Genomic DNA, 18,734 nt, shown 5'->3' on the forward strand with positions numbered 1-18,734 from the left:
AACTCTGCCACCGACTTCCCTTTCTCGTTCATGAATAGTCCAATTTCCGCACGTAATTGAAAAAAGCGTATGAGCACAACCCCTCTGCTTAACCAGCGGAACTCAGTGTGGTAGGGTAGGCTGTGTCCAATGTTACTTTCGGACGAAAGAGTGTCAAATTGCTGGTGGTTGAGTTCCTTAGCTCTAATAAAATTAACCGTTTTGATTACTACATCCATGACATTGTCCATTTTCAGACTCCTGCTACATAAAGCCTCTTGGTGTATAATACAATGAAAATTCCAGAATTCCTGCTCTGGATTATCTGTCTGAACTTTCTCTCTGAGTTTCACAACAACACCTGCCTTTTTCCCGACCATGGACGGTGCGCCATCTGTTGCCATGCTGACAGCATGACTCCAGTCAACCCCCACTCTGTCCAAGACCTCAACGAGGCCGGAGAAAACGTCGTTCGCCGTTGTGGTGTTTGTCATGGGCACCATCTCCACAAACTCCTCAGTGACGGTCAAAGACACCACGAATAAATATTCCCAACTGAGCTACATCAGTCACGTCGGTGCTCTCATCAATTGCAATAGAGAAGGCAATAAATGCCTTTACTTTGTCTTTTAGTTGACTGTTCGAATCTCCTGCAAAGTCCCTGATTCTCTCTGCCACAGTATTCCTTGCCAAGCTGATATTACCAAAAACCTGTCTCTTCTCAGGGCACAACAGCTCAGCCGCCGTCGGCAAGCATGCTTTGATGAATTTCCCCTCTGAGTATGGCTTCGACGCAGCACCTATTTTGTTGGCAATAATATAGCTGGCCTGACAGCTCCATCATGAGTCTGTCAACTTTTGGTGAACACTGATTGCTGTTTTTGCAGAGCTGCTTCAAGTTCGTTTACCTTTTGCGTTCTGAGTGGTCCTCTGTATTTGTCATATTTTTCTCCGTGTGACGTCTCATAGTGTCGTTTGATATTGTACGCTTTTGCCACAGCCACTTGTTGCGAGCATATCAGACACACGGGTTTGCCGTTGACCTCAGAGAAGGAAAAAAAATCTTTCCAATTATCCTTGAATATCCGACCTTCGATGTCAACATTTCTTTTCTTGGAAAGCATTTTGAACCACAGCAGCAAACAGTCTCAGCCTTGCTACAGGTGTTACTGACCCGAGTACTCTGTGTGTTTATATTGTGTCTGACTACGTAAGTGGGGCTCTGGTGGTCTTCAGTGCAGGGTGGTTGGTGCTTATGCACAGCGGGTGGTTAACTGCCGCTTATTGTACGGCTGCCGTACTGAAATGGTCATGAATATACTTTTTTTCCCCTAAATCATCCCGCGGGCCAGTAGTTTGACACCCCTGGTTTATAGAATGCAGTTTATATAAGCTCACTTCGCACCAGCAGAATTCTCACTTGCACGTTTAAGTAGAAGATTCACAGCCTGTAATTAGGAGAAAAGCAATGTATTTCTTTTATTGATGTTACTCCTTAGTTATTATTTCTTAAAATGACTTAACTTACTGCTGAATTAATTCTACATATTGGTTCAACCTTATGCAGCTCATAGCAGTGGCTTTTCTGAATATATGACTTCTCAATGATAGATTTAGCAAGAAGGTGGAGATCATTATGGAAAAGGAAGAAGACACAGCACTTTAAAACATGATTGCATCTGAAACTGTGTACTTTAATAGTGAGTCATGTCCTGATCTAGTGAATGGCTGCTTTTGACAGTGGGGAATTTCTATTCTTCATCTTCTATTAAGAAACTGACCAATTCTCTTCATAGAATCAAAGAGTTATACAGTACAGAAACAGACCCTTTGGTGTTCCCTCCTTTCTCCTTCCCCTCCTTCCATCTTCTTATTCTGGCCTCTCCCCACTTCCTTACCAATCCTGGAGAGGGTCACAGCCTGAGGCATCAACACACACAAGGTCATTTCTTCGGCAGTTTGAACGGGGCACGACTCTGCGCAAGCGCGTGAAGGTCAGCCTGTGAGACAGCGGGAGAGTTTAAAAAGCGAGCAGATTAACGGAGCGGGCGACGAAGTAGTGGGAGACAGAGTAGGAAGGCTTTGGTTTAGGAGGCTGAGGATGAACTTGCTCCCAAGTCAGGTAAGGCCGGTCAGCTCCTTTAAATCAATCTAATTAACTTCGAAGTAGGTCTTTTTTCCCCGTGGCGAATCGGCCCGGACAGACGGAGGAACAGCAGGGCTCACACAGCTAATGGTACAAGCTAACGGTTTAAAAAGTTCGTGTGTTTGGTGAGGTAACTTATTTTCCCTTGTTTCATTCCTGTAGAATTAGGTAGCATATCTGCAGGGTTAGTGCTTTGTTCAGGGTGTCAGATGTGGGAATCCAGGGAGATTTCCAGCCTCCCTGATAGCCACATCTGCACCAGGTGCACCGAGATGCAGCTCCTCAGACCGTGTTAGGGATCTGGAGCTGCAGCTTGATGACCTACTGCTTGTTAAAGAAAGTGAAGAGGTGATAGACAGGAGCTACAGGGAGGTAGTCATCCCTAGGCTACAGGGGTCAGAAAACTGGGTGACTGTCAGGAGAGGGAAGGGAAATGTCCAGATAGTGGAGAGCACCCCTGTGGCTGCCCCCTCAGCAACAAGTATATCGTTTTGGATGCTGTTGAGGGGGATGACCTGACAGGGGACGGCCACGGTGACCGGATCTCTGGCACTGAGCCTGGCGCTGTTGTGTAGGAGGGAAGGAGGGAGAAGAGGAATGTGGTAGTCATAGGGGATTCCATAGTCAGGGGAACAGACAGGAGATTCTGTGAGCCTGATAGAGATACCCACATAGTGTGTTGCCTCCCAGGTGCCAGGATATGGGATGTCTCGGATCGGGTCCAGGATATTCTGAAGGGAGAGGGCGAGCAGCCAGCTGTCTTGGTACATGTTGGTACCAATGAGATAGACAGGAAAAGGGAGGAGGTGCTGAAGAGAGATTTCCTGGAGTTAGGAAGGAAGCTGAGAAACAGGACCTCCAGGGTAGTAATCTCAGGATTGCTACCTGTGCCACGTGCTAGTGAGGGCAAGAATAGAAGGATCAGGCAGGTGTATGAGTGGCTGAGAGACTGGTGCAGGGGGCAGGGCTTCAGATTATTGGATCATTGGGATCTCTTCTGGGGGAAGTATGACCTGTTCAAAAAGGACAGGTTACACCTGAACCTGAAGGGGACCAATATCCTGGCTGGAAGGTTTAATAGAGCTATTAGGGAGGGTTTAAACTAAGTTGGCAGGGGGATGGGAACCAGAATGACAGAGTGGAGGAGGGGGAAAACAGAAATAAATCTAAGATAGTGAGCAGTAAAGATGTCAGGAAGGACAGGCAGGTGATGGGGCAAATTTGCAGCCATTGGAATGAGTTGCAGTGCAGTCAAAGCAAAAAGTACCAAATACTGGACTTAAGGTGTTATACTTAAATGCACACAGCATAAGGAATAAGGTGGATGATATTGTCGTACAGTTACACATTGGCAGGTATGATGTTGTGGCCATCACTGAGACGTGTCTAAAGGATGCATGTCTCTGGGAGCTGAACGTCCAAGGATACACGGTGTATCGGAAGGATAGGCAGAGGGGGTGGCGTGGCTTTAATGGTAAGAAATGATATTAAATCATTAGAAAGAGTTGACATAGGATCGGAAGGTACAGAATCTTAATGGATTGAGCTAAGAAATCGCAGGGGTAAAAGGACCCTGATGGCAGTTATCTACAGGCTTCCAAACAGCTGCAGTGATGTGGACTACAAATTACAACAGGAAATAGAAAAGGCTTGCCAGAAGGGCAGTGTTATGATAATTGTGGGGGATTTTAACATGCGAGTGGATTGGGAAAATCAGGTTGGCACTGGATCTCAAGAGAGAGAATTTGTAGAATGTCTACGAGATGGCTTTTTAGAACAGCTTGTTGTTGAGCCCACTAGGGAATCGGCTGTACTGGATTGGGTATTGTGTAATGAACCAGAGGTGATTAGAGAGATTGAGGTGAAGGAACCCTTAGGAGGTAGTGATCACAACATGATTGAGTTCTCTGTGAAATTTGAGAAAGAGAAGCCGAAATCCGATGTGTCGGTATTTCAGTGAAGTAAAGGAAATTACAGTGGCATGAGAGAGGAACTGGCCAAGGTTGACTGGAAAGGGACAATAGCGGGAAGGACGGCAGAGCAGCAGTGGCTGGAGTTTATGCGAGAAGTGAGGAAGGTGCAAGACAGATATATTCCAAAAGGGAAGAAATTTTCGAATGGAAAAAGGATGCAACCGTGGCTGACGAGAAGTCAAAGCCAAAGTAAAAGCAAAGGAGAGGGCATACAAGGAAGCAAAAATTAGTGGGAAGACAGAAGATTGGGAAGTTTTTAAAAACTTACGAAAGGAAACTAAGAAGGTCATTAAGAGGGAAAAGATGAACTATGAAAGGAAGCTAGCAAATAATATCAAAGAGGATACTAAAAGCTTTTTCAAGTATATAAAGAGTAAAAGACAGGTGAGAATAGATATAGGACCGATAGAAAATGATGCTGGAGAAATTGTAATGGGAGATAAGGAGATGGCCGAGGAACTGAACAAGTATTTTGCATCAGTCTTCACTGAGGAAGACATCAGCAATATACCAGACATTCAAAGGTGTCAGGGAAGAGAAGTGTGCGCAGTCACAATTATGACAGAGAAAGTACTCGGGAAGCTGAATAGTCTAAGGGTAGATAAATCTCCCGGACCAGATGGAATACACCCTCGTGTTCTGAAGGAAGTAGCAGTGGAGATTGAGGAGGCATTAGCAATGATCTTTCAAAAGTCGATAGATTCAGGCCTGGTTCCAGAGGACTGAAAAATTGCAAATGTCACTCTGCTATTTAAAGAAAAAAGGAAACTATAGACCTGTTAGCATGACATCAGTGGTTGGGAAGTTGTTGGAGTCGATTGTCAAGGATGAGGTTACGGAGTACTTGGAGGCATATGACAAGATAGGCAGAACTCAGCATGGTTTCCTTAAAGGAAAATCCTGCCTGACAAATCTAGTGCAATTTTTTGAGGAAATTTCAAGTAGGCTAGACAAGGGAGATGCAGTGGATGTTGTGTATTTGGATTTTCAGAAGGCCTTTGACAAGGTGCCGCACATGAGGCTGCTAAACAAGGTAAGAGCCCATGGAATTACGGGTAAGTTACAAACGTTGGTTGATTAGCAGGAAACAGAGAGTGGGAATAAATGGATCCTATTCTGGTTGGCTGCCGGATACCAGTGGTGTTCCACAGGGGTCTGTGTTGGGGCTGCTTCTTTTTACGTTGTATATCAATGATTTGGATTATGGAATAGATGGTTTTGTGGCTAAGTTTGCTGATGTTACAAAGATAGGTGGAGGGGCCAGTAGTGCTGAGGAAACAGAGTCTGCGGAGAGACTTGGATAGTTTGGGAGAATGGGCAAAGAAGTGGCAAATGAAATTCAATGTTGGAAAGTGGTCATGCACTTTGGTAGAAGAAATAAATGGGCAAACTATTATTTAAATGGGGAGAGAATTCAAAATTCTGAGATGCAACGGGACTTGGGAGTCCTTGTGCAGGATACCCTTAAGGTTAACCTCCAGGTTGAGTTGGTGGTGAAGAAGACGAATGCAATGTTGCCATTCATTTCTAGAGGAATAGAGTATAGGAGCAGGGATGTGATGTTGAGGCTCTATAAGGCACTGGTAAGACCTCACTTGGAATACTGTGTGCAGTTTTGGGCTCCTTATTTAAGAAAGGATGTGCTGACATTAGAGAGGGTTCAGAGAAGATTCACTAGAATGATTCCGGGAATGAGAGGGCTAACATATGAGGAACGTTTGACCGCTCTTGGACTGTACTCCTTGGAGTTTAGAAGAATGAGGGGGGACCTCATAGAAACATTTCGAATGTTGAAAGGCATGGACAGAGTGGATGTGGCAAAGTTGTTTCCCATGGTGGGGGAGTCTAGTACGAGAGGACATGACTTGAGGATTGAAGGGCGCCCAATCAGAACAGAGATGCAAAGATTTTTTTTTAGCCAGAGGGTGGTGAATCTGTGGAATTTGTTGCCACGGGCTGCAGTGGAGTCCAAGTCATTGGGTGTATTTAAGGCAGAGATTGATGGGTATCTGAGTAGTCAGGGCATCAAAGGTTATGGTGAGAAGGCGGGGGAATGGGACTAAAGGGGAGATTGGATCAGCTCATGATAAAAAGGCGGAGCAGACTCAATGGGCCGAATGGCCGACTTCTGCTCCTTTGTCTTATGGTCTTACGATGCAGGAGGAACTCAACAGGTCAGGCGGCATCTGTGGAAATGAATAAACAGTTGACGTTTCGGGCCAAGACTTTTCCTCGGGATTGAAAATGAGGTGGGGGGGGGGAAATGATGTTAGAATAAAAAGGTGGTGGAGAGGAAGGAGGATAGCTAAAAGGTGACAGGTGAAGTCAGGTGGGTAGGGAAGGAAAGAGGGAAGGAGTCTGATAGGAGAGGAGAGTGGGCCACAGGAGAAAGGGAAGGAGGAGGGGACTCGGGGAAGTAAGAGGTCAGAGAGGGGAATCAAAGGGGAGGGGAGGGAAAAATTACCGGAAGGAGAAATCGATATTCAAACCATCATGTTAGAGGCCACCCAAATGGAATATCTGTTGCTCCTCCACCCAGAAGGTGGCTTCATCTTGGCACAAGAGGAGGCCGTGGACCATATGGAGGGGGATAAACATCAAATGGTTATTCCCCTTCATAGACTCTACCCAACTTGCTGAGCTCCCGCAGCATTTTCACAGCATCATAAGGTCATACAGCAAGGAAACAGGTCCTTGCTGACCAAGGTGCCCCATCTAATGAAGTTCCATTTAGAACACAAAGTCATTAGTGTGTGTTGCTCTGGATTTCCAATGTCTGGAGCACATCTTGTGTCATTAATAATAATTTGATTCTGATTCTGATCCTTATTTGCTAGCTTCCTCCTAGTTTGTTTTCTCTTGCTTCAGATTCCACCCTTGTGTCTCTAACTTTATTTCAGATCTTTCCATCTTCCATGCTTTATTGGATCTAATTGTACCATACACTCAGTGGCCACTTTATTAAGTACAGATGTACACCAGCTCATTAATGCAAATATCTAATCAGCCAATCATGTTGCAACATCTCAATGCATAAAAACATGCAGACATGGTCAAGAGGTTCAGCTTGAGGTTCATTGAGAATGAGGAATAAATGTGGTCAAAGTGACTTTGATCATGGAATGATTGTTGGTGCCAGATGGGGTGGTTTGAGTATCTCAGAAACTGCTGATCTCCTGGGATTTTCAAATACAGCAGTCTCCAGAGCAGGGGTTCCCAACCTGGGGTCCTTGGATAATGTTAAGGCTTCATAGCAAAAGAAAAATTGAGAACTCCTGCTCTAGGTTTTACAGAGAATGATGGGAGAAACAAAAAGTATCACATGAGTGGCAGTTCTGTGGGTGAAAATACCTCAATAATGAAAGAGGTCAGAAGAGAATGGCCAGACAGGTTCAATCTGACAGGAAGGTGACAGTAACTCAAATAACCACGTGTTACATCAGTGGTGTACAGAAGAGCATCTCTGAACATGTGACACGTCAAACCTTGAATTGGATGAGCTACAGCAGCAGATAACCATGAACGTACAGAAATACACTCAGTGGTTACTTTATTAGGTACTTTCTGTACCTAATAAACTAGCCACTGACTGTATGTGATATTTAGTTTGAATTAAATAAAAGCTTAATTATGATTATTGCAATATTTATCAGGCACCAAGAGCAGAGAGCCATCTACAGGAATTTAGTGACTTAATCCAGAGTAACAGACACAAAATGTAACTCTTTATTTCTCTCCATTGATGTTACCTGACCTGTTGAGTTCCCTCATTATTTTGTGCATGTTACTCTCCGCAATAAAATTTAGGATGTGAATCAACTGTTATTAAGAAGACACTTACCGACTAAACAAGTTAATATAAATGAACATACGTTTGGACTCGTATTTGTTACAGTCAAATTTACATTAACTCAAAATCCCAGAGTTTAGTTGGAGTAGGGTCTATCTTCCTACCACTGATCAGCCCTAATAACACTTATGCAAAGATAGTATTACAGAGAGCAATTGTGCAAACATTCTTTTGGTAGTGGATAATGTTGCATTTCGCAACAACTGACTCCACTGCTCCTTTGTAGTGAAGGTCTATGGCTGGAGTTGGGCTGCAATTATTCTGGGTGTATTGATCGTTCTGAGCTTGCAGCTGACCTAATTATTGCCCCCTCAAGATTAATCAGGTCAACTGTGTGAATTGCTGAACTGGCTAGCCCCCTACTCTAATTGAACAGGTGCCCTTCTTGCAAATTTGCTAACACTCTGGTGTGCAGTTTAGAGGGAACCACAACTCGAGATTCACGCATCAGAGTTCTTTGACATACCAACAGTTGGTCCTGTCTCGCTGAGAACTCTGGAACCAACAGGTTACCATGATCTGGCCATGCTTGCATGGTGATTTCATAGACTTTTGATAACGTCTTTAGCATCACAGAGGTCTTCTGTAATGATATCTTAGAAAACAGTCTGTTGTAGTCAGCCTCTGGAATTATGGACAAAGCTGACCTTATATCCAGCTCTATTTGCAGTTTTACATTGGACACGTCTATTGTGATCCAGATGATTTTGTGATCTGCTTCAGTTATGCTATGCAGTTCACCTTTCTCAAACTCTGTTGCCTGATTCTGTTTTACATTCAGTAATGTTATGCATTTGCTTAGTTTTGTGTTGGAAACTTTTCACTCAGTTGTGCTTTTTGTCTGCCTTGCACACTCTCTCTATATGACCTTGTATGTGACACTTGAAGACCTTTTCTTTGAGCCAACAGTCGTTTGCATCATGGGAGGATTTGCCACATTGATAACATCTTTGGCTTTTTGCACCATTCAGGGATATTTTGTGCATTTCATATTCTAGTCTCCTTTTCTGTAGTTCTGCTGCATCCTTTGCTGCAGACTCTAACAATATTGCAATGGTCAATGCCTGTTCGGTCTCTTTCTGACAGTAACCTCTATCGAGTGCTTTGACTATGCATGCCACATACAAGTCTGTCCCTTAATGCATCAGGAAGTTCATCTCTAAAGTCACAGTACTAGGAAAGTTTGCACAGTTCTGCAATGTATTCAGAAAGGCTTTCATCTTTTGACTGGTTCCTTTTATAAAATCTAAATCTCTCTGCTATTGCTAGTGATTTAAGGCTCAAGTGATTTTGTAAAATTGCAACAATTTTGTCGAACGTCTTGCTTGTTGGCTTTTCAGCAGATACTAGGTTAAATAAGAGACAGTAAATACTTGTGTCCATTAAGCTAAGAAGTGCAGGGACTTCCTTTTGCTCCTCCATGTTGTTCATGTTACAATACTGTTCAACCCTCTCAATATAAGACTCCCAGCCTACATTAGCACTATCAGATTTATCAACTTTCCCGATTGAAGCCATCACCACATTATTTTCACATTAAATTCAGCATGTCTTTCACTGTTACTCATGTGTTTCTTTGTTAGTGTCCGTGATGGCTTTCTTGTGCTGTTTGACTCTTGCTGTTTTGTCTCATAAGTGTTGGTGCAGTCTGTGATATTTTCTGGCATTCAGGTTTGTATTCGCCATCAAGTTATTGCGTTTGTGCACAACTAAATATCAATTAAATAAAAACACACACGGGGATTTCTTTAACATTGCACTGAGAGGGAGAAAGGGAACAATGCACATGTGTGGACAACAGATCAGTATGTAGTGCTAAGGGGGGGGGGGGGGGTGGCGTCTTTGCTCTAAAAGAAATAGATCCATACATTACACCTCCTCCGCATAAAAAAACTAGCGTATGTCATACAATCTGTCGTCTTTCTGACAGCAGTACAATGTAATACATAATAATAGAAAAAAGTTGAATTACAGAAAGTATATAAATATTAAATAGTTAAATTAAATAAGTAGTGCAAAAATAAAAATTACTGAGGGTAGTGTTCATGGGTTTAATGTCTGGAAGTCTGACGGCAGAGAGAAAGAAGCTGTTCCTGAATCGTTGAGTGGTAGTGCTTCCTTGATGGTAGCAACAAGAACAAGGGATGACCTGGACAATGGGGTCCTTAATGATGGATGCCACCTTTTTGAGGCATCGCTTCTTAAAGATGCCCTGGATACTACAGAGACTAGTGCCTATGATGGACTTCATCAGTTTATTTCCCTCCAGTTTCCCTTCCTCTCTTTTACCATTCCCCATTCTGAATCCCTTCTCACTTTCTCTCTTCTGCTCACCTGTCCATCACCTCCCTCTGGTGCCCCTTCACCTTCCCTTTCTCCCAGGGTACACTTTCCTCTCCTATTGGAATCCTCCTTCTTCATCTGTTTACCTCTTTGACCTATTACTTCCCAGATTTTCACTTCATTCCCTCCCCACCCATCCACCTTCTACCTCACCTGATCTCACCTCTCACCTACCAGATTGCATTTCTTCCCCTCCCCTGCCGCCTTATTCTGGATTCTTCCCCCTTCCTTTCCAGTCCCGATGAAAGGTCTTGGCCCAAAATGTCGACTGGTTATTCCCCTCTTTAGACGCTGCCTGATTTGCTGAGTTCCTGTACCATACACACAAGGCACGACAGCAGCTGTACTTCATTAGGGGTTTGAGGAGATTGTGTATGTCACCAAAGACACTTGCAAAGTTCTACAGATGTACCATGGAGTGTATCCTAACTAGATACATCACTGTCTGGTATGGAGGCGGCCCTGCACAGGATGAGAAAAAGCTGCAGAAAGTTGTAAACTCAGCCAGCTCCATCATGGGCACTAGCCTCCCCAACATCCAAGAACTTTCAAAAGGCAATGTCTCAAAAAAGTGACATCCATCATTAAGGACCAGATGATATGAAGGTTTGCAGATGATACGTAGATTGGTGGGGGGCAGTTAGTGTTGAGGAAACGGGTAGGATGCAGAAGGACTTGGACAGATTAGAGAATGGGCAAGAGAGTGGGAAATGAAATACAATGTTGGAAAATGCATCATCATGCTCTTTGGTAGTAGAAATGAATGTGCGGAAATATTTTCTAAATGGGGAGAAAATCCAGGAATCTAAGATACAGAACGACTTGGGAGTCCTTGTGCAGAACACCCTGAAGGTTAACTTGCAGGTTGAGTTGGTGGTAAGGAAGGCAAATGCCATGTTAGTATTCATTTCAAGGCCAAGCATTCAAAGGACACCACAATTAACAGTGCACTGATGATGGTGACAAAATGTTTGCAAGTAAATTGCCAAAATTGGAGAACAACTCAACCCAACCATCAATCACCTGAGCTACACATCTTCTGAATTATTTCCAGTAATTTATTCTTTTAATTACTATGTTTTGCAATGTACAAAACAATAAATTTCATGATCAATGCCGGTGATATTAAACGGAGGAGAATCAATGGGACAAATGGCCTAATTCTACTCCAATGTCTTATGGGCTTAAACCTGATTCTGATTTAGTGTGTGTCACACAAGATTTCCAGTATCTGCAGAATCTCTAAGGTATAGATAATATCTACTGACTAATGAACTCTTCACCATGTGTTCATTATGGCTGTTTTATAAGGAATAACAATTTTTTAAAAATTTAGTCAGCTCGCCAGTGTAAACATGCCTATTAAACAGTAAATGAATCACTTTTGTGCTGATTTTGATTTTCCAACAGGGTAACTTTTTTTTTGGGAAGACTTCATACGATTTTGGAGGAGGAATAGGTGAGTCAGCCAGTTGAGTCTGCTCCATTTTTCAATAGCATGATGGGTTGATCATCTGTCCTTTAAGTCCTTTTATGCATATTTTGTATGTAGAAACTTTCAGAGAAATGTGTTAACTACCAATACAGCCCAAAGATTTGTTAAGGACAGCCTATAAGTGTCACCATGCTTCTGGTGCCAACATAGCATGCCCACAACTTTCTAACCCTAGCCTGTTCATCTTTGGGAAATGGAGGAAAACTGAGCACCCTGCGGAATCTCACATGGTCATAGGGAAAACGTACAGACTCCTTATAGACAGTGGTGGGAATTTAACCCCCGGGTTGCTGGTGCTGTAAAGCATTTGCTAACCATTGCGCTACTGTGCTGTCTTAATGCTTTCTCAGCCAGTCCTGGTATCCCTGCATTCCCTTACTACATTTCCGTATTCTATTGTACTGACAGTTTATTGGGTGATCACCAAGAAAACCAAATTCTAATCAGTGCATTGCTGGAATCCTACAGAGGTGGTCAGGGAAACAAAATACACCATAGCAAATTGTATAAATGAGTCAGCACTGGATAACCTCCAGAAAAATCCAAAAATCTTTGACTATATTACTTAAATAAGAAAATATTTTGAATAAAGGAAAAAATGTAAATTATTTTTGCATTGTTATGTATATGGAGGGCATCAATGTTCCCTCTAAGGTTGCACATGCACACACATCTTTTGCTACTAACATACAAAGGAATTTAAACTGCACACAAAAAGTTGTCACCCTCTACCTCATTGGCATGTTAAGTATATTTCACAATTGTACACGATCATTTCCTTTTCTGGTTTCTGATGTGGACGTTGTTGACAAAGTGGAGTTTGCGATGATTTGTCTGCAGATTTTAGAACTGGCTTATTTATACTGTTTTTATTGAATAAATTATTAATTCACAATGTTGAATTCCAAAGAAGCAAAGGGCTTTAATAACATGTGAAAAGACTGATATTATTACATGCTGTCATATAGTATATGAGAAATAAGACTCATTGATGTGTATTATTTTATTTCTTTTAAACAATGAACAACAAATTAACAATGAACCCAATGACCAATGAATTATCCTTAGAATAGCTTCAGTTTATTTCCATTTAAAAATTCAATGTGAACATGTTGTCACGTTGTTGCAGAGCACAAGGTTTTTGCACACACTGGTCATTACAAATGAGAGAGAGAACGTTGGGTACCATGATAGCACAGTGGATAGCACGATGCTATTACAGCTTGTGGCATTTCGAAGTTCAATTCTGGCGCTATTCTGTAAGGAGTCTCTGTATGTCCTCCCCATGGAATGTGTGGGTTCTTCCTGGGTGCTCCAGTTTTCTCCCACAGTCCAAAGATGTGCCAGTTAAGTGAACTGATTGTTGTAATTTGTCCTGTGAGTAGATTGGAGTTAATCGGGTTTCTGGGATTGCTGGGGCAGCTTGGCTTATGGGGCTGGAATGGTCTACTCCATGCTGTATTGCAAAATAAAATAAAATATTTTCATTTCAATTGTCTAAATATATCAATCCAGTAGAAAATACTTATCCAAGGTAAACCATTTCCTTTATAATTCCCTTGAAAACATTAAACTTCAAATCCTGTCTGGCTGAACCTTAGACTGTCAGGCTAACCGCAGAAGCCATACAGTCCAATGGAGTCAGTAAATGTTGCAGGTTTGAGTTAATCTGAAATAAAGAGGAGCAATGTCATTACTGCTGAATCGGAAGAGTTTCCCCACTGTGATACTGGATCACTGGGGTCATTGCACTGCAAACGCCTTGCTATTATGCTTGTGTTTTAATAAGCTGCTCCACTGAATTCAAACCCTGAGCGGTGCTATGTTTAGTTAGACATCAAGATTCTTTGCAAGATCTTGCTGTGATCCTGTTGTGGATGAATTGCCAAAAGATAATTGCTCTCAAATGGACAATATTCTTAAAGTTTTAATAGAATATTAATATTTATATTGATATTTAAACATTTATATTCAACATTTATATATGTCTATAAATAATATTTTAAATGTTTTATTATTTTTTATTCTAATCTCTTCATGAGATTGGAATGCATTGCAGAAAGTTAAAGGCCATTCAGCCCATCAGACCAGAGATGGTCCTTTGAAAAATTGATCCAGTGTGACACATTCCTGTCACATTAGAATAAGTTCAAGATTCTTACCATAGAACCATAGAACATTACAGCACAGAAACAGGCCTTTGTGGCCCTTCTTGGCTGTGCCAAACCATTTTTCTGCCTAGTCCCACTGACCTACACCTGGCCCATATCCCTCCATACATCTCTCATCCATGTACCTGTCCAAGTTTTTCTTAAAACTCATCCCACACTCCAACCACTCTCTGTCTGAAGAAGTACCCCCCCCCCAATGTTCCCTTTAAACTTTTCCCCCTTTGCCCTTAACCCATGTCGTCTGGTTTTTTTTTCTCCCCTAGCCTCATTCTTCACTCCTCTTTTCAAGGTTACACTGGACGACAATTTTTTTTCAAAAGTGTTGCTTCCTTAGATATTTTTTGTTTATGATAGACCATTTGAAGCTGAACACAAATACAATTTTAGACTACTTGTATCACAAGGAATTTGGAGAAGCAAGTATTTAACTTTTATTGAATATAATGCGTTTGATTAAATAACAGTGCTGATGCTTTGCAATGGTTCAACTGAGCTAAAAATGTTCTGTTGATCATTTTTATTTGTACTCAGTGTCTGAGGCTTCTCGCTTAAGTGTCCAACAATAATCAGCCAGCATTGATAGATTCCAGTTGCCCTGTTACCGTTTCTCCATGACTGTAATGTCCTGGTGAAACCTTTCACCACGCTCGTCACTGACAGCGCCAAGATTTGCAGTGAAGAAGTCTAAATGGGAATGTAGAAAATTAATCTTTAGTGACATGTTGCACTTGATGGTTTTGTATGCTTGAAGCATGTTGTCAAAAAGCTACACATAGTTTGATGCTCTGTAGTTGCCAAGAAATTTTCTCTGGTCCCACTAGAAGTTCTTCGAATTGCCTGTGATTCGATTTGCGGGTCAACAAAAATGTCTTCCTTAATCTTGGGATCAGTTATTCTGACTTGAGTTATGAATTGAAATTAAAACATAGGTTACATAGGTGCGTGATAGGGAATTTTCATGGTGATTTTCATGATCAACAGCCCAAACTCCATAAGATACACCCAAATGTATTCAGGAAGCAAAATCTTTGTTGTCCACTGTTATTAGTGAATTGGCTCCCACTACACTTTCAGACAGCCTGTTCTAGACCAGAGTAACTATTTGGAGTTGTGCTAATTGGTCTGAGATTGTGGTGGGCATTTCTGACCAAACTCAGCACAAGTAATTCTGCCTTGGGGATTGTGTTTCTGTGTGAACCAAAAATTCCTTCCTAATAGTGAGGAGTCTGTTGTTTCAGGAACAGCAGAACACTCCACTGTTGGAGCATTAAATGTTAACAAATCCTAGTGAGGGTTAGAGTTTTTTTTGGAGTGCATGTCATTCAACCACATCAAATTTAGTAACTCTGCTGCAAGTTTTGGTACATGGAGGCAGGGTAAGAATTACCTTTTCACATTTCCTCACTACATAGGAGACCATTTCAGTTTCACAGCCACAAACCTCACCTGCCAAGTAGAGTGACCCATCTTGTCAATAAAGACATTATCCCACAAGAGTAAGAATTCCTTCACAGCGATTAAATTTTCGGGCTTGCATATGACAACTTAAATTTTTCTATGCTGTGGATATTTATATAGTAGTTGTATTATATAGTATACTGTGATGGTACACCTGTAGATATTTGCTAGAGTCTTTGATAACATACCGTTTCCTCAAACTCCTAATGAAATATAGCCACTGCCATGCCTTTGTAATTGCATCAATATGTTGGGCCTAGGATAGATCTGCAGAGATGTTGACATCCGGGAACTTGAAGCTGATCATTATTTCCACTACCGATCCCTCGAAGAAGTTGAATGAAATAATTGTTACTCCATATCCGATGCAGCAAAAGAAAAACACAATAAGATAAAGAATAATTTTGAAAAAGAACATTAAATACAAATACAAAAGATTGCTTATTACATAGATTGGTTGTATGTCCATAAAGTGATGCTAGACATAGGAGTGTCTGTACATAAGGTGACTGACAGGAATTGATGAAGTAGTGGTGGTTGGGGGTGTGGAGGGGTGGGTTAGTGGGTGGAGGTGTTGATCAGCCTTGCTGCTTGAAGGAAGTAACTTTTTGAGTCTGGTGGTCCTGGCACAATCTCTTCACTGATGGGAGTGGGACAAATAGCCATGAGCAGGGTAGGTGGAATCCGTCACATGATATTGCTGGCCTTTTTGCGGCATCTTTCTGCATATGTGTCCTTGATGGTGGGTGGGCTCTGCTGCTGTTGCAGTCGGCAGTTTGACTACCCATCGTAGAGCCTTCCTGTCTGCTGCAGTGCAGTGCTGCATCTTGTTAGGATGCTCTCTGCTATGCACCTGCAGAAGGATATGAGTCTCCACCAGTTGTCTGTGGGGTAAGTAAAGTCCCATTTTGAACAATTATCAGGAGGACAAGTGCAGCAGGTACCAGACTGGCTGATAGATGGAGACCATTCAGACTTTCAAACTCAGAATTTATATTCTATTACCATAGAGTCGAAGGAGTAGAACTGGAAGCAAGAGAGACACAAGACACTGCTTTCCTTCCACTTCCTTTTCCAGTCCTGATGAAGAGTCTTGGCCCAAAGCTGCCTGACCTACTGAGTCCCTCCACCATTCTATGTGTGTTGTTCTGGATTTCCAGCATCAGCAGAATCTCCTGTGTTTATGATTTGCTGTAAAACAGTATTGCTTGCATTAAAGAAGATAACCGAGATCCATCTGCTGTATAAAGTATTCTGTAACTTTCAAATCTTCACTCGATGATGACCGTTTTGTACAGTCGCCAGCTCAGAAATAGTCAGAGGTTTGGCAGCCTCAGTGCTCCTCTGGAACCACTTAGCATCAGTTTAAATTAAAAGTGTAAATGGCAAGATACATTCAGCATTCTAATTGAAATTTTGGTCATTGTTACATCTATCAGAACCAACAACAATAATGTGCAAGAAATTCTGCTTTTGCCACAGAATACATCTATAACTATTTACTCGCGCTGTCTATTTATTTACTTATTGGGATACAGAGTCACACCACCCAGCAATCTTCCAATTTAATCCTAGCATAATCATAGGACAATTTGCAATGATTCATTAACCTGCCAACCGGCGCGGCTTGATGTGAAGGAAAACTGGAGCATCTGCAGGAAACCCATGCATCACGGTGAGGAAGTACAAACTCCTTACAGGCAGCGTCGGGAAATGAACCCAGGTGCCTGTACTGTAAAGTGTTGTGTTAACCACTACACCACCATGCTGCCCTGTCAGGAGAATATAATCATTTATATTGCCTGCATTGAAACTGGTTTCAGTCTAACTGTGACAAAATTCATTACTGTACCCTGGTGTAGCTCACTCTCACTACCAGACTGTGTTGGGCACCAGGAGAAACAAGATATTAAATGGCTCCCCAGCTCTGAGCTCAAAACATCAATGATTTGGGTTCAATCCTGACCTCAGAAGCAATCTGGGTGGAGTTTGCACATTCTCCCTGTGACCCACATCTGGAAGACATGCAGGCTGGCAGATTGTTTGGCCGCTGTAAACTGAACCTAGTCTGTAAATGAGAGATAGAATGTGGAAATGGTAGAAAAAGTTCAGAGTAAATTTATTACCCAAGTACATATATGTCACCATGTACAACCCTGAGATTGATTTTCTTGTGGGCATACTCAATAAATCTACAGAATAATAACCATAACAGTTGTGTATCCAATGCCATGTGTCTGTAATGGTGCTGCAAGTAAAGTTTTTCATTGCACCTGTGCATACATGTGCTTATGACAATAAACTCAGCTTTGACTTTATGTGCAATCTGTCCATCTTGTAGAGGTCCCACTGGCCCTGGAAAAGATGAGTAAAAACTTTCCATTCGGCCTAATTTCACTGAAAGCACTTGCTAGATTGGACCCATTAGCCCACCATTCTGCAACTATCGTGTATCTGATGTGATCTGCCTGTCATACTGTTGCAAGAGAGCTTCACACCTCCCCGATGCATGCATGCACTTATGGATTTGACAATAAACCTGACTAAAACAGTGAGCCCCGGTGATGAGGGAATGGAATATTGGCACTTGAAGCACAGGCAGGAGAATTCTGGGTGACCTCACTTTGTACAAAGGATAAAACGAGGGAGGCAAGCCAGCAGGTTGTCGGAGCCTGTGGTGTTTCATGACAATGTCACTATTAAAGTTGTTCCGAATACTGATATGCTAAAGCCCACGAGGAGATCAATGCATGTCCTGTCATCTCCGATACAATAAAACAGGCTGTTGTGCGCTTAAGGCTTGGTTTAAGAGAGAGATCTTTAATATATTTGTTGTGAAAAAAAATTGAATAGACACCCACTGTTTCTAATTAGATCTGACCCCAATTTCCCTTTGTGGAGAGCTGCTCTCTGTCTTCTCTGCGACATGGAATCAGAATGTTTTGATATGTTTTGCTTCTGTGAAACTTTTTTAACCATGGATACTATAAGATGGATAAACTCACTGAAGCCTATGTCTGAAAAATTACAGACAGCTTCAAGGACAGAAGTAATCTATGTCTGCTCTTTGCCAATAGCCCGACTCCCTTGTTCAATGCTTTAAGTTCAAAAGCTGGGGGAGTTCTTGCAGAGAATTTTAGGAATGTAACAAAGTGTAGATGAAAGCAAGAATATATTGTAGCGCTTAAAAAGGACTGACCAAGTCAGAGCAACAATAATGGAATTTGTAGCACCAGTTTTCTGCTTTTGAAAAAGATAGATTTGATCTAGATTAAATTTTGGATTAGGGTGTAGAATTATTATTTTTCTTGTAGTTTAA

General features: G+C 42.0%; 1 long non-coding RNA gene across 1 annotated transcript; it reads left to right on the plus strand.

Annotated features, from left to right (window-relative positions):
• Window positions 1–1,981: 1,981 nt before the first annotated feature.
• LOC140716671 (uncharacterized) lies at window positions 1,982–16,793 on the plus strand. Its single transcript, XR_012096342.1, has 3 exons — window positions 1,982–2,101; window positions 11,702–11,750; window positions 16,426–16,793. It is a non-coding gene; the product is annotated as an uncharacterized lncRNA (long non-coding RNA).
• Window positions 16,794–18,734: the final 1,941 nt, after the last annotated feature.

The sequence above is a fragment of the Hemitrygon akajei genome, chromosome 26, assembly GCF_048418815.1.
Source record: "Hemitrygon akajei chromosome 26, sHemAka1.3, whole genome shotgun sequence".
In the NCBI taxonomy this organism is placed as follows: domain Eukaryota; kingdom Metazoa; phylum Chordata; class Chondrichthyes; order Myliobatiformes; family Dasyatidae; genus Hemitrygon; species Hemitrygon akajei.